This window comes from Erpetoichthys calabaricus, chromosome 9 (genome assembly GCF_900747795.2).
Source record: "Erpetoichthys calabaricus chromosome 9, fErpCal1.3, whole genome shotgun sequence".
NCBI classification, from domain to species: Eukaryota; Metazoa; Chordata; class Cladistia; order Polypteriformes; family Polypteridae; genus Erpetoichthys; species Erpetoichthys calabaricus.
In genome coordinates this window covers 193726700-193739638 of record NC_041402.2, presented here as the reverse complement: position 1 = coordinate 193739638, position 12939 = coordinate 193726700, and the positions used below count along the sequence as shown (strand labels likewise).

General features: G+C 43.4%; 1 protein-coding gene across 6 annotated transcripts in view; it reads left to right on the top strand.

Moving 5' to 3' along the window:
• LOC114656996 (uncharacterized) overlaps nucleotides 1–12939 on the top strand; it is a 146344-nt gene that overhangs the window by 72388 nt on the left and 61017 nt on the right. For 4 of the 6 annotated variants that reach the window (XM_028808704.2, XM_028808706.2, XM_028808696.2 and 1 more), the window contains exon 1: nucleotides 7892–8065. The exons of 1 other annotated variant lie outside the window; for it this stretch is intronic. The gene's annotated coding sequence lies outside the window, so the exon portion shown is untranslated. Of the gene's footprint in view, nucleotides 1–7163; nucleotides 7474–7891; nucleotides 8066–12939 lie in introns of those variants that run through there. One more of the 6 variants, XM_028808699.2, reaches the window with a different exon arrangement.

Genomic DNA, 12939 nt, shown 5'->3' with positions numbered 1-12939 from the left:
TGAATGTTCCATGCACGTGATTGGCTGGCTGTCAATATGATGGATGAATTTTGCTCAAAGTCTTTAATCTATCTTTTCCCAGATAATAAAGTTTTTTGATATTGCTTCATGTCCTCCTTTCCTGGGCTGTAAACCAAATTGTTGTCCCAGATGTCCATCCATAAAGTAGTCAATAGCCTAAGGCATGGCTCAGTCTTCCTTTCCCAGGCTGTAATACCAATTTAGCACTATGCTGTGAACAACTGTTATAAAAGTGAGGTGTAAGGGAAGAGGATATGCCATTTTATTATAATGCCTCCTACATCTGAATTCATCTTGTTGGGATTGAGCAAAACATAATAATAAAAATATAGAGAATAATTTGTAGATTTTATACACCATAACACTGTTAAACCCAGCAGGTCTGGCAGGCCAAGAAAAATACAGGAGCGGCATATGTGCAGGATTGTGAGAATGGTGACAGACAACACACAGATCACCTCCAAAGATCTGCAAGAACATCTTGCTACAGATGGTGTATCTGTACATCGTTCTACAATTCAGCGCAATTTGCACAAAGCACATCTGTATGGCAGGGTGATGAGAAAGAAGCCCTTTCTGCACTCACGCCACAAACAGAGTCGCTTGTTGTATGCCAATGCTCATTTAGACAAGCCAGATTCATTTTGGAGCAAAGTGCTTTGGACTGATGAGATAAAAATGGAGTTATTTGGTCAGAACAAAAAGTGCTTTGCATGGTGGAAGAAGAACACCGCATTCCAAGAAAAACACCTGCTACCTACAGTCAAATTTGGTGGAGGTTCCATCATGCTGTGGGGCTGTGTGGCCAGTTCAGGGACTGGGGCCCTTGTTAAAGTCGAGGGTCAGATGAATTCATCCCAATATCAACAAATTCTTCAGGATAATGTTCAAGTATCGGTCACAAAGTTACACAGGGTTTGGATATTCCAACAACACAATGACCCAAAACACAGTTGGAAATCTACAAAGGCATTCATGCAGAGGGAGAAGTAGAATGTTCTGGAATGGCCGTTACAGTCCCCTGACTTGAATATCAATGAAAATCTATGGGATGATTTGAAGCAGGCTGTCCATCAAATTGAACTGAACTGGAGAGATTTTGTATGAAGAATGGTCAACAAGACCTCCATCCAGAATTCAGACACTCATCAAAGGCTATAAGAGGACAGCGTCTAGAGGCCAAAAGGAGGCTCAAATAAGTATCGATGTCATATCTCTGTTGGGGTGCCCACATTTATGCACCTGTCTAATTTTGTTATGATGCATATTGCATATTTTCTGTTAATCCAATAAATTTAATGTCACTGCTGAAATCATACTGTGTCCATAAGGCATGTCAGATATTAAAAGGAAGTTGCTACTTTGAAAGCTCAGCCAATGAGAAACAAAAATCCAAAGAATTAAGAGGGGTTCTCAAACTTTTTGATATGACTGTATGAAAGTAAAATGTTGCACATCTCATACACCAAGGGGCACATTATCTTTAAAGACTGTAATTTATACAGAAGGAGGTGCCGTTTGTGCTACTGAAGGTAAACTTTGGGCAGGGCACATACATGAGGCTGGGGAGAGGAGCACACCTGGCAGCACCCTCCATGGAAGACAGACGGGTACCAAACAGAAGGAGGACACTCCTCTCTCTCTCTCACCAGGTGGGGTCCTGTTTCGGTTTGCATTTCTGTTCTCTTGTGTTCCTCAAGTCTGTAGGAGACAGAAGAGGATTGCACTGGCATAAGGAAATGTGCAGTGGACTGACTTGGTCTAATCAGCCTCATCTGTGACTGGGTGTTGGACGTCCTGACAAGCAGACCCCAGTCGGTGAGGATTGGCAGAAGGGTCTCCTCCATGCTGTTCACCAACATCAGTGTTTCTCAAGTCTGTCCACCTATGAACGAGTAGTAAAGCACAAGGGCAACAGCCTCATCAAGTTCACGGATGACACCATTGCGATTGGCCTCGTCAGTGACAATGACGAGGTTGCCGACGGGGAGGAAGTAAAAGACCAGACTGTGTGGTGCCATAACGACAACTCTCAGAATGTTGATGAAACTAAGGAGGTCATTGTTGACTGCAAAAAGAACAATGACAGTCACGCTTCACTCTACATCAGCGGCTCATCTGTCCAGACAGTTGGCAGCTCCACATCACCAGCTGCATTTTTGTGGTCTCCTCTACGCCACCTGAATACTCAGAAATGCTCAGCAAAGGCTCTTTTTTTTTTTATATCTGAGGAAGTTAAAGAGCTTTGTGGTGGAAACCAAAAAAAAAAATTGGAGAACTTCTACCGCTGCACTATTAAAAGTATCCTGGCCAGATGCATCACGGTGTGGTTTGGTAACCAGGATTGTAGATCCTCCAAAGGACTGTGTGTTCAGCTTCAAAAATCATTGGGCCTGACCTTCTGCAGCTTCCTACCATCTACTCAACCAGATGTCTGAGGAGAGCTGACTCCATCCTCTCATGATGACAGCCACCCAGCTCATCCATCATCACTTCTGCCTTCTGCAGCGGAGTGGCAGCTCTGAGGCTAAGGGGGCCTGCACTGGTAATCAGGAAGGTTGCCAGTTCATATCCTGTAAAATGCCAAAGTAACTTCCACTCCGCTGGGTGACCCTTTCAGCAAAACCCTTAACTTGCAATTACTCCGTCCTGGTTAATGACATTAATCTGCATTCGGCCCTGCAAGCAGGCACCCCATCCTGCAGAACTGGCACTTCAGGCACCATAAAAAATACAAAAAACCTCACCCTGTTCCATTCCATCTGAACTGGTGTGGCGCTGAGGTGCACTCGGGTCCTAATCTAGGATTCTGAGTTGGTTTCTATCAGCGCCTGCTCCTAACCTCTCCTCCTCTTCTGGGATGCCTTGCCACTCGCTCCACCTGCTTACAAAACACCTTCTTCTCCAGGTCATATAAAGGGTGGCGCACGAAAAACCGAACCATCGCTGACTCCAACGTCGACGTATGTTTCTTAGCCCGTACACGAAACGAAAGATATGTGATACAAACATCTGAACTTACTGGTTAGAGGAGGTGCTGGAAATGATTTCCTTGTGCGTCGTTCACTTTTCTGCACGCCCCACCATATTGTCAAAGACGCGATGCAGCTCAGCCGCTTCAATTTTTCCAATATCGTCCTTCAGTTCCTCTAATGTCTTTGGATTATTGACATACACATTTTTCCCTTCAGATTGCCCCACAGGTAAAACTTGCAAGTGGACGGGTCCGGTGGTCTTGGTGGCCACAAACCTTTACTGACAGTTTGTTCCTCTGTGAAGACGTCGTGAATTCGAGAAAGTGACTCGCGAGAAGTGTGATGTGTCACTCCATCCTGTTGAAAGACGGCGTACTGGTCGGAGACGGTTTGGTTTTTCGTGCGCCACCCTGTATAATAGAAATAATAGATAGAATAGATGAGGTCACCAAATTCCTAGTAACCTGCTCCTGCCTGCCCTGCACTGTGCGCTGTACCCACCTGCTGGTTTGTGTGGAATTGAACTTTTTTGTTTAACTCTTATCTTCATTCATGTGCTTATCTTCTGCTATTCTTATTTATTCACTGTATTTATTTATTCATCACCGCAACTGTGGCGCAAGAATTTCCCCTTTGCTCTTGCAGTGTATGTGATGATAAAGACCTCCAATCAAATTCCTTGGAGCCGTGACAGAACCGCAGCTACACACAAAGCCAGTGAGTTAGCAAGTTGTCAGCTGTGGGATTTGCAGACAGCAGTTTCAGTTCCAGCGGGTAAGCGGGAGTTCTTCATAACTCCTTTGCCATGCTGCTTTTGGAAGCTGACTGTAATATTTAGTTTGGGTTGTTGTGTTATTGCGACAGCATCGTGACACGGCGGTTAGCCCTTCCTCTTCATGTCCCACCCCGAGTCTTGTGTCTGTGTGGTGTCTGCATGTTCTCTCCATGCCCGCTGGAGTTTCCTCACACATCTCCAGATACCTGCAGGTGAGGTGAACTGACAACTCTAATGTGGGTATCTTGGGCAAACAGGATTCTCCTCTCTCTCTTTCACCAGGTGGGGTCCTGTTTCTGTTCTGTTGTGTTCCTCAAGTCTGTAGGAGACAGAAGAGGGTTGCACTTGCATAAGGAAATGTGCAGTGGACTGTCTTAGTCTGAACAGCCTCATCTGTGACTGGGTGTTGGACTTCCTGACAAGCAGACCCCAGTCAGTGACGATTGGCAGAAAGGTCTCCTCCATGCTGTTCACCAACATCAGTGTTCCTCAAGTCTGTCCACCTATGAGCGAGTAGTAAAGCACGAGGGCAACAGCCTCATCAAGTTCACGGACGACACCATTGTGATTGGCTTCATCGGTGACAATGACGAGGCTGCCGACAGGAGGGAAGTAAAAGACCAGACTGTGTGGTGCCATAATGACAACCTCTCTCTGAATGTTGAGGAAGCAAAGAAGGCCATTGTTGACTGCAAAAGGAACAATGGCAGTCACGCTTCACTCTACATCTATGGCTCGCCTGTCCAGACAGTTAGCAATTTCAGGTTTCCAGGTGTCCACATCTCCTCTACGCCACCTGCACACTGAGAAAGGCTCAGCAAAGGCTCTTTTTTTATATATCTGTGGAAGGTAAAGAGCTTTGGGGTGGAAACCTAAAAAAAAAAAAATCGGAGACCTTCTACCGCTGCACTATTAAAAGTATCCTGGCCAGATGCATCACGGTGTGGTTTGGTAACCAGGATTGTAAATCCTCCAAAGGACTGTGTGTTCAGCTTCTAAAATCATTGGGCCTAACCTTCTGCAGCTTCCTACCATCTACTCAACCAGATGTCCATCCTCTCATGATGAGAGCCACCCGGCTCATCCATCATCACTTCTGCCTTCTGCAGCAGAGTGGCAGCTCTGAGGCTAGGGGGTCCGCACTGGCAATCGGGAAGGTTGCCAATTCATATCCTGTAAAATGCCAAAGTAACTTCCACTCCGCTGGGCCGCCCTTGAGCAAGGCCCTTAACCTGCAATTCCTCCATCCTGGTTAATGACGTTAATCTGCATTCGGCCCTGCAAGTGGGCACCCCATCCTGCAGAATTGGCACTCCAGGCACCATAACAAATACAAAAAAACTCACCCTGTTCCATTCCATCTTAAAAGACTGGTGCCAAGTCCAGGCCTGCCTTGTGTGCCGTACTGCTGGGACAGGAACTGGATTAAACTGGTGACAGAATGGTATGGTACATCTTTGGGATATAACCGTTCATTCATGTTCACCTGCAGTTTTTTAATTTTATTTTCCTATATCATGTACGGCCAGAAGTAAAAGCCACCCTGGTCCAAAACACACCCATTTTGTGGCTAATTACGTATGTTTGTGTGGAGTGACTTCAGTGGTAAAACAGGTCAGTCCTGGACAGTCCTGCTGGGACTGAGAGCAATGGTAGATATGAGAGGGGGCTTCAAGATACTGTAGATGGAGGGGGAGACAGTTAAGAAAGGCACTATATAATATATGAAAGGGGATAAACTGAGAGCTACCTTTCATATCTAAAACAGATATACAGTATACTGCAGCTATGAAAGGCACTATACAACAGACAGACAGCTACTGTACATATGAAAGATGCTATAAAATAAACATGAAAGGCAACAAATAAGAAACAATCAGAGAAATACATAATAGAGATGCTATAAAACAGATACGAATGGTACCATACAGGAATAAGTAGACAAATATATTTTAAGGAAGTGATATAATTCATAGATAAGAAACCACCTTATACAGCACATAGAAAGACTGAATACAGAAGTCACTGTAAAGGAAAGACAAATACACATGAAAGGCACTACATGATGGATAAGAAGAGAGACAGATTTTAAAGATGCTACATAAACAATGGATAGTTACGACAGGGAGCATAGAATAGTTAAACAAAGCAATAGATAGACAGAAAGATACAATGTGAGGTCATTACAATGAAAAGACAGATAAAATATAGATATGAAAGGCACTATATAACAGGAAAAGAGAAATAAATATTAAAGATGCTACATATAGCATGGATATGAAAGGCACTGTCTAATTTTGCTGGTCAGATAGACAGACAGATAGATAGATAGATCAAGTGAAAGGCACTATATAATAGATAGACTAAGTGAAAGGCACTAAAAAATAGATAGATAGATAGAGTGAAAGGCACTATAGAACAAATAGGTAGTTCGAGTGAATGGCGCTATATAATAGGTAGATTGAGTGAAAGGCACTATATAATAGATAGATAGGTTGAGTGAAAGGCACTATATAATAGATAGATTGAGTGAAAGGCACTATATAGATAGATAGAAAGGCATTATATAATAGATAGATATATTTAGTGAAAGGCACTATATAACAGATACATAGATTGAGTGAAAAGCACTATATAATAGATAGAAAGGCACTATATAACAAATAGGTAGTTCGAGTGAATGGCGCTATATAATAGGTAGATTGAGTGAAAGGCACTATATAATAGATAGATCAAGTCAAAGGCACTATATAATAGTTAGATAGACTGAGTGAAAGGCACTATATAATAGATAGATCAAGTGGATGGCACTATATAATAGTTAGATAGGTTGAGTGAAAGGCACTATATAATAGATAGATTGAGTGAAAGGCACTATATAGATAGATAGATAGATAGATAGAAAGGCATTATATAATAGATATATTTAGTTAAAGGCACTATATAACAGATACATAGATTGAGTGAAAGGCACTATATAATAGATAGATAGATAGATAGATAGATAGAAAGGCACTATATAACAAATAGGTAGTTCGAGTGAATGGCGCTATATAACAGATAGATAGTTTGATAGATGACACGCTGTTCCGTTTTAGGCCATTTCTCAAATGATCGCGCTGGGTGTCACAGTGTGTCCCCTTGTGAGACTGCGGACTGTCCCGACATGTTCCGTGTGTCGTGTTAAACGTTATTCCTTTTACCGGTGGTCGCTCCCTCACGACTCCTTTCTCTTTGTTTCCAGACGCCTGCACGCGATGTCAATTACAAGTCGGTATTCTGAACAAGACGTCCTCCACTCCGGTGACCCGATTGCAAAGCGCAATGAAAACCGCTGCAGTCGCGCGTGGCCAGTCAGTCCACATCTGTTTCATATGATGACGTTAGCCGCGCACACGGGTGCTGGGTGCCCGGTTAGTGGACTGAAGCCTTTAAACCAGAGGGTCATAAAAGTCTACGCCTGCCTACAGCCTCGTGACACGTCAATGCTGTAAGAGTTTGTTTTTTTTGGAAGACAGGAAATGTGTACTTTAGAAATAACACATTTTAAATGTGAAGTCGAGGACTAAGGCTGCCCAGGACAACTATGGGGATATCAGGGGGGCTACGGATTTGACCCAATAACTGACGTGGTGGTGTCATGCACTGAAGGATGCGCTCGAGAGGGAGGCACAATTCAAGCGCTATGTCGGCTTCTCCGAGGTAGGAAACGCGCAGAATGCCAGCCGATATTTCTATGAAACCGTCAAGTGTACGCTCATTATCCTCAAGGAGGTCTGAAACTTCAAGGCATGTACTGATGTGAAAGTGGTGTGCAACTTTATTTTAGTTTCGGTTTAACTGGAACAGGAGCTCAATGCCGGTTTAAGTGGGGTCGAAAATGGACGTAAACCTGTACCTTAATGAAGCTCACTTGAACTGGGGGTCTTAACGACACATCTGCACGCCTGTGCTGCGGCTTAGACGCGCTTTGCATTTCCTCCCCATTGTAAGGACTTCTTGACAAACTACTGAGCAGAACGCTCGTGAAAATGTCATAGAAACGTCGTGAGACGTCCATCAGATCACCTGCAAGCGACGCAGGCGGTAAATTCTATAAATAGCAGGGGAGGGCGGGTTGGCTGCAGTTCCTTTATCAGCTTCTCAGGGTAATAAAAGTCCATCAACTTATTATTGATAATAGTTCTAATATTTCGTCACTACGTTAATCTCTTCGGAGCACAAGAGCAGCCTGTGAGTGAATGAAGGAGGACCTGCACATTTTTCATCAGTTCTGCTCCCAACGCAACATGCGGTAGGTGTCTGAGGATTCGATTTGAAATGACTTGTACTTATTCACCCAATGTCAGTCTACAAACCGTCGAACTCGCCATGTTATTATTGTCTGCCTATGTAGAGGTCGGCTGCCTGGGCACAACGACGATGCCCCGAATTCGGATCGGAGTTTCGCAGGCAGCTTAATGTATGGCTCTCTTTTCTAATAAATATAAAACTGAATGGTGATCATTATTTTGTTTTAAATGTGTAGTGTCTGGTGAATTTCGAAACCGCGTTCTCTTCCTCCTATCCCGTGTATGTTACAAAAAACAAAAAAGCGACCTAACTGTTCAAAATGGAAGAAATAAAACGTGCGGCGCCGGGCTGAGTTAAGCTGCTGGTTACTGGGCGACGTGGAAAGATCACTTCGGTTGGGTTTGCGCACTAAAGTACATTATGTGTGAGCTTGTATTTTTAAATATTTAATGTATATTAAATATATCTGTTTAAACACACACATAGTTTGTCGATTTTCGTAAAGCTCGCGGGATCCCCTCGAGGTTACAGGATATCATGGCCGGCTTGTACCCTGGTACTGTGGGAGAGTGGAGGCAGACCCTCTGTGTTCTTAACAGTCGATTCTGGGGTTCGTCAGTGGTGTGTGTGTTCTGCTCCTACTCTGTTCAATGCTTGTATGGACTGGGTGGTGGGCAGAGTCGTGGGGTCCAGCGGCTGTGGGGCATCTGTTGGTGAAGAAAGATTCACGGATCTTGACTTTGCTGATGTTGCTGTGATCTTCGCGGAGTCAATGGAGGCTCTGATCGGGGAGCTCAAGAGACTGAGTGAGGAGTCTGAGTGTCTGGGCTTGTGAGAGTCCTGATAAAAACCAAAGAACCAGGCCTTTAATGACCTCATGGGCACAGCCATCAGAAATGTGTCTGTCTGCAGAGAGCGTGTCGACCTCCTCGAGAGGTTTACTTACCTCATGGTGACTCCTCCTATGAAGTCGGTAGACAGATTGGGAGAGCATGGGAGGTCATGAGGTCGCTGGAAAGGGGTGTGTGGCGCTCCCGATATCTGTACAAAAGGACAAAGGTCCAAATCTTTAGAGTCCTGGTGCTTCCTGTATTGCAATATGGTTACGAGACATGGACGCTATCCAGTGACCTGAGACGAAGACTGGACTCCTCTGGTATTGTGTCTCTCTGGAAATTCCTTGGGTCCCGCTGGTTTGACTTTGTGTTGCTCATGGAGTCCCGAATGAGGCACATGACCTGCACTGTGAGGGAGCGTCAGTTACGGCACTACAGCCACGTGGCACCATTACCCGAGGGTGATCCGACTCGTAAGATCCTCATTATTGGGGGACCCGAGTGGCTGGACCAGGCCAAGGGGGTCGCCCACGTAACACCTGGCTGCGGTAGATAGAAGCTCATTTCCCAAGGGTGGGACTGGACCACGTAATTTATATGGCTGTCTTTATTTAATGAGAAAAACATCTACATGGCCCATCAAATATATTGTTAAATTCTGCTTGATGTGTCTAAGCAGTGGAAAACAGTATTGTTTCATAGGGTTATTTAAGAAATTTTTGGCCTTCCAAAGCTGTTTCACCAAGACTTACTTTATATAAAAATGCATATTACAAAGTTATTGTCTGTTTTTCACCTGCATTATTATCTTTCTTTAATTTAATATTATTTATTGTATCAGTATGCTGCTGCTGGAGAATGTGAATTTCCCATTGGGATTAATAAAGTATCTATCTATCTATCTATCTATCTATCTATCTATCTATCTATCTATCTATCTATCTATCTATCTATCTATCTATCTATCTATCTATCTATCTATCTATCTATCTATCTATCTATCTATCTATCTATCTTTCTATATCTATCTATCTATCTATCTATCTATCTATCTATCTATCTATCTATCTATCTATCTATCTATCTATCTATCTATCTATCTATCTATAGTGCCTTTCATCTATCTATCTATCTATCTATCTATCTATCTATCTATCTATCTATCTATCTATCTATCTATCTATCTATAGTGCCTTTCATCTATCTATCTATCTATCTATCTATCTATCTATCTATCTATCTATCTATCTATCTATCTATCTATCTATCTATCTATCTATCTATAATGTGGATACTATATTTTGAGGACTGGGCTGCATATGTCAGAGCTTATACTGTACGTCCCTTGTGTTTGTATGTTTCACAGCATTCAGAAACTGATTCAGTCTTTACTCTTGATTCTTATTTTTGAGTTATTTTTATTTGGCGTGGAGCTGACGTTGTCACTGGTGTAGGGGGATCCCGAGTTGTTTCGTCGTGTGGAGGGTGCGCCAATGTGCTGTACCAGTGCAGACTCCCCAACCTGACCTGACTTGATGGTATTTCTTGCTCTTTCTCTTTGTATTTAGTTATATAAAAAGTAATTAGAGTCCATAAAATGTTTTTTTTTTTTTTAATTTTCATTTTTAAGATATGTGGACACATCCAGATTTGATCTTCATTTAAATGGTATCCATCCATCCATTTGCCAACCCGCTGAATCCGAACACAGGGTCACGGGAGTCTGCTGGAGCCAATCCCAGCCAACACAGGGCACAAGGCAGGGACCAATCCCAGGCAGGGTGCCAACCCACTGCAGATTTAAATGGTATCTTTAGATTTAATTGAGAAAAGAGAAATTTTGACTTTTTAATAATTAATTCATTGAAACTGTACAGATACTGTATGTCATTTCTGTCTGTTAAAAAAAGTTAAAGGCTGTAAGAGCTGGCATTGCCCCCCTCAAGTCGACATTTCCTATCACTGACTTGCAGTCTCTGGCATCGACTTGACACATATTTTTAGGAAGTCACTGCACACTGCAGAGATTCCGAAGGACTGGAAAATGGCAAATATCATCCCATTATATAAAAAAGGGTGACCGGGCAAATCCAAGTAAATATAGGCCAGTAAGCTTAACAGGAACATTAATGGAAGGAATTATTAAGGATAGGATTGAGCAACACCTGGCAAGGACAGGACAGTCAGCGTGGGCTCAGAAGAGGGAGGTCGTGTTTTACTTACGTGCTGGAATTCTATGAGGAGGAAATAAAAGGGGGTGGCACGGTGGCGCAGTGGGTAGTGCTGCTGCCTCGCAGTTAGGAGACCTGTGGTTCGCTTCCTGGGTCCTCCCTGCTTGGAGTTTGCATGTTCTCCTCGTGTCTGCGTGGGTTTCCTCCGGGCGCTCCGGTTTCGTCCCACCATCCAAAGACATGCAGGTTAGGTGGATTGGTGATTCTAAATTGGCCTTGGTGTGTGGGTTTGCACCCTGCCCGGGATAGTTTCCTGCCTTGTGCCCTGTGTTGGCTGGGATTGGCTCCAGCAGACCCCCGTGACCCTGTGTTCGGATTCAGCGGGTTGGAAAATGGATGGATGGATTTTGTATTAATCATTTTTATATGAATAGTTTTGGGTTGTGGAGTGAATCATCTGAGTTTCCATTACCAGTAATCCCTTGCTACTTCGCGGTTCACTTTTTGCGGATTCACGACTTTGTGGATTTTATATGTAAGCATATCTAAATATATAACGCGGATTTTTTGCTGCTTCGCGGGTTTCTGCGGACAATGGGTCTTTTTACTTCTGGTACTTGCTTCCTCAGTTGGTTTGCCCAGTTAATTTCATACAAGAGATGCTATTGGCAGATGGCTTAGAAGCTACCCAATCAGAGCACGCAGTTAAGTTCCTGTGTGCTGCTGATTGGCTCAGCGACGGAGTGCTGCATTAACCAGGAAGTCTCATCTCACTCATTCAGCATTAACGTGCTCCTGCTTCAGGGGCCATGTCCAAGCGCCAACAGAAGATGCAAATGATTGCAGAAAAGGTAAAAGTTTTGGATATGTTGAAGGAAGGGAACAGCTACACCGCTGCAGGACACCATTACAGCATCAATGAGTCCACAATTCTTTTTATTTAAAAAGGAGGAAAAGCATATAAGATCTACGGCCGCAGTGTCCTTTAACCAGGGTGCAAAACGAGTTGCAAGTAGACGTGATAAGGCAGAAGTCTGGATGGAATCTGCTTTAGGAATCTTTGCAACAAGGTTGACGACGTCATGATCGCCTACAAGCTGCGCTTCGACCGGAAAAAGAAGCAGCGGCAGCAACTGCCGATCACAATGTTTTTGCAGCCTCGCAAAAAAGAGCCAGATCCTACTACTACTACTACTACTACTACTACTACTACTACTATGGATACACCTTCGGAAACCGTGGAGGAGGTGCCCCAGGAAATGGCACCGCCGTCTGAAGAGACGTTAAATACAGTCATCGGCTGCGCAGTAAAAGTCATCATCACCTTCATCGTCATTATTTTTACTGCGCAGCATATTCATCACCATCATCACGTCATATATAGCTACGTGTACTTCGCTATACAGTAAGTGTAAACTTATCTACCGATTTCATATTGCTTAGCAGTTGTCCCTGTTATTAATAGAGTAAAGGGTGGGTTGTAAACAATACAGGGAGGGTTTAAAAACGTCCAAATACACGTTAAATAATTAAATAAATATGGTGTCCCTACTTCGCGGAAATTCAGTTATCGCGGTCGAGCCTTGGAACCTATCTTCCGCGATAAGTGAGGGATTACTGTATTTCTTACTAGACAAAGAGCCCGTTTCGATAACGTAAGAATGAATCGGGCACGAGTTTGTGTCAGCAGTGTATGAAGAACAAATGATAATTAACGAAGAAGTTGTTTTGTAATGATTGTAGTCCGCTTTACTCATTACTGTACAGGCTTGTACTGTTAGTTGATGAATTTTCCAGGCCTATAGTATAGTATTGAATGATGAATTTTCCAGTACAATATGGAATAGTAATAAGTATAAGCACCACAA